We start from the raw sequence: 4,166 nt of genomic DNA, 5'->3' as shown, positions 1-4,166 counted from the left end.
ATGCCTCACAAACCTTATCGAGTTCTTTGAGAAGGTGACTGAACAGGTAGACGAGGGTAGAGCAGTTGATGTGGTGTATATGGATTTCAGTAAAGCGTTTGATAAGGTTCCCCACGGTAGGCTATTGCAGAAAATACGGAGGCTGGGGATTGAGGGTGATTTAGAGATGTGGATCAGAAATTGGCTAGCTGAAAGAAGACAGAGGGTGGTGGTTGATGGGAAATGTTCAGAATGGAGTTCAGTTACAAGTGGCGTACCACAAGGATCTGTTCTGGGGCCGTTGCTGTTTGTCATTTTTATCAATGACCTAGAGGAAGGCGCAGAAGGGTGGGTGAGTAAATTTGCAGACGACACTAAAGTCGGTGGTGTTGTCGACAGTGAGGAAGGATGTAGCAGGTTACAGAGGGACATAGATAAGCGGCAGAGCTGGGCTGAGAGGTGGCAAATGGAGTTTAATGTAGAGAAGTGTGAGGTGATTCACTTTGGAAGGAATAACAGGAATGCGGAATATTTGGCTAATGGTGAAGTTCTTGGCAGTGTGGATGAGCAGAGGGATCTAGGTGTCCATGTACATAGATCCCTGAAAGTTGCCACCCATGTTGATAGGGTTGTGAAGAAGGCCTATGGAGTGTTGGCCTTTATTGGTAGAGGGATTGAGTTCCGGAGTCGGGAGGTCATGTTGCAGCTGTACAGAACTCTGGTATGGCCGCATTTGGAGTATTGCGTACAGTTCTGGTCACCGCATTATAGGAAGGATGTGGAGGCTTTGGAGCGGGTGCAGAGGAGATTTACCAGGATGTTGCCTGGTATGGAGGGAAAATCTTATGAGGCAAGGCTGATGGACTTGAGGTTGTTTTCGTTGGAGAGAAGAAGGTTAAGAGGAGACTTAATAGAGGCATACAAAATGATCAGGGGGTTAGATAGGGTGGACAGTGAGAGCCTTCTCCCGCGGATGGAAATGGCTGGCACGAGGGGACATAGCTTTAAACTGAGGGGTAGTAGATATAGGACAGAGGTCAGAGGTAGGTTCTTTACGCAAAGAGTGGTGAGGCCGTGGAATGCCCTACCTGCAACAGTAGTGAACTCGCCAACATTGAGGGCATTTAAAAGTTTATTGGATAAGCATATGGATGATAATGGCATAGTGTAGGTTAGATGGCTTATGTTTCGGTGCAACATCGTGGGCCGAAGGGCCTGTACTGCGCTGTATCGTTCTATGTTCTATGTAATGCCTGGGCCTCCTCACAGGGATTGACAAATTCCATGATTACATGTATGGACTCCCCAAATTCACGGTCGAGACAGACCACAGGACATTGGCTCACATCATCCAAAAAGACCTCAATGATATGACGCCACGGCTACAACGTATCCTCCTCAAACGCCGCCGCTACGATTTCGACGTGGTCTACACCCCAGGCAAAGAGCTCATTGTGGCCGACGCACTCTCTAGATCCATCACCACGCCTTGTGAGCAGTCGGACTTTGTCTGTCAGATGCTCAGGTGAAGTTTTGTGCTTCCAACTTTCCGGCCACTGATGAAAGGGTCATGCAAATTCGTCAGGAGACGGCCAGGGATCTTTTCCTCCAGTGGGTGATGCGACATCTCACGGAGGGTTGGCAAAAGGGGCAGTGCCCCCAGTTTTATAATATAAAGGACGATCTAGCGGTAGTGGATGGCATATTAATGAAGCTGGACAGGATAGTAATCCCACAGAGCATGCGAGAGCTGGTCTTTGGCCAAATCCACGAGGGTCACCTGGGGGTTGAAAAGTGTCGCCGTCGAGTCCAAGAGGCAGTATTTTGGCCAGGCATCAGTCAGGATATCGCCAACACTGTCCTCAGTTGCCCAACATGCCAAAGGTTCCAGCCGGCTCTGCCCAAAGAGACTCTACAGCCGCGTGAACTGGTGTCCTCCCCATGGTCCAAAATTGGTATTGACCTCTTTCATGCAAAGGGCCGAGACTATGTCCTCCTCGTGGACTACTTTTCCAACTACCCCGAGGAGGTTAGACAGACTGACCTCACATCAGCAACGGTCATCAAGGATGCAACAGTCTCGGGACCAATGCAAGTCAACGTACGACGCCCACGCCACAGATCTCCCTGCTCTGGCTCCTGCTGACCGAGTTCGTGTTCAGCTATCTGACGGTGGTCTGCCACGGCTGTGGTGGTTAAGCAAGTGGCCCCGAGATCGTTCCTCGTTCGCATGCATGATGGCTCCTTTCTTCGGCGTAATAGGCGGGCACTGCGGCTACTTACACGCCCGCCACCTGAACATGATGTCCCGCCTCGCATGCTGGTTCCTCAGGACGCACCTTTCGAGACCACCGATCTGCCAGTTCTTTTACCAACCTCTACATTGGAGGCAGTTCCACCCGTTCCAGTGCAGGCTGACCCACCCTTGAGGCGGTCAACCAGAACGTGTCGCCTGCCACAGAGAATGAATTTATATTCTGAATGTTGCATTACCATGTGATCCGTTTACACATCTGTACATATTGTTTTGTTCTAATTTGTTATCTGCCCTCTATCTGCACTAGACACCTGTGAATATGTTAACGTACTTTGTATATAGTCAGGCTCCTGTACACCCACGCACTCACTATTTATTGACCCACACACATTTTTATTAAGAAAAAAAGGGGGGGGGAGATGTCATAATATACACACAGGTATATGATGGTGCACAGACAGGCAGTGATTGACACACAGGATGATCAGTGAACACACAGAACACAGCAGCCAATCACCAGACAGGACCCGATCACTATAAAGCCAGTGGGCACTAGTTTTCCCGCTCTCTTGGGATCCAGCCTCTGAGACATTCAGAGCCCATGAGCAGCAACTAGAACATCCACCATGTGGTAGTAAGATAGTCTGGTCAGGTTAGCCTCAGGTCTCCAGTCAAGTCAGCATAGTGTCAACCCACAGTTAAAGTATGTATGATAGTTAAGAGTTCAATAAAGTCAAGTTGCATTTCTTCAAGTGTTGGAAGGAAGCCTGTCTCTCTCACTGCTGCAGCAAACGCAGTCCTCGCAGACCCTGCATACCCAACACATCAGGGAGGGTTTCGGACATTTATAAGGATCTTATGGGGCCAGAGGAAACACAGACCGAGGAGCTTAAACACAAATGGGAAGAGGAGTTGGGAGGAGAGTTAGAGGACGGTCTCTGGGCGGATGCGTTGAGCAGTCAACGCGTCCACAACATGTGTGGGGCTCAGCCTGATAAAATGTAAGGTCGTTCACCGGGCTCACATGACAGTGGCCCGGATGAGCAGATTCTTTGGGGTGGAAGACAGGTGCGCAAGGTGTGCGGGAGGACCACTGAAGCTTAGGGGATTCTGGCAGGGTTTTGCAGATGTCATGTCCAAAGTGTTGAAAACAAGGGTGGCGCCGAGTCCAGAGGTGGCGATTTTCGGGGTGTCGGAAGATACGGGATTCCAGGACAAAGAGGCAGACGTTCTGGCCTTTGCCTCTCTGGTAGCCCGGAGACGGATATTATTAGCTTGGAGGGACTCAAAGCCCCTGAAGTCGGAGACCTGGCTAACTGACATGGCTAGCTTTCTCTATCTGGAGAAAATCAAGTTCGCCTTGAGAGGGTCAATGTTAGGGTTCGCCCGGAGGTGGCAGTCATTCGTCGACTTCTTTAGGGGAAATTAACCATCAGCAGAAGGGGGGGGTGCTATGGGGTTAGTTTAGTGTAGAGTAGGGGGTTAGAAAAGGTGGGACCTGTGAGAGAGGAAGATGGCTTTTACACTGTTTATAATTGTATGCACACTGTTTCTTCTGTTACTGTTATAAAACCATAAATACCTCAATAAAATGTTTATTAAAAAAAAGTGTTTTGTATATGGAACTAGCTGCCGCAAGGAGTAGTTGAGGTGGAAGGAGTAGTTGAGGTGTATTAGTTGCAGATGTATAAAATCTTCAAGATGCATTGCAGCGAATCGTCAAGGCTCCACCAAGAGAGCACTCCAAATTCTGCAATCTCTGCAACCTAGGATAAGCGACAGGCAGCAGCCACGCGGCATCACAACCACCTTGATTTGGAACTGTATCGCTATTCCTTCACTGTCATTGGACCAAACTCCTGGAACTTCCTAACAGCACTTTAGATGTACCTGCACCCCAGGAACTGCAGCAGTTCAAGAGGACGACTCA

The sequence above is a fragment of the Scyliorhinus torazame genome, chromosome 1, assembly GCF_047496885.1.
Source record: "Scyliorhinus torazame isolate Kashiwa2021f chromosome 1, sScyTor2.1, whole genome shotgun sequence".
Taxonomy (NCBI): domain Eukaryota; kingdom Metazoa; phylum Chordata; class Chondrichthyes; order Carcharhiniformes; family Scyliorhinidae; genus Scyliorhinus; species Scyliorhinus torazame.
This window is presented reverse-complemented; position numbering follows the sequence as displayed.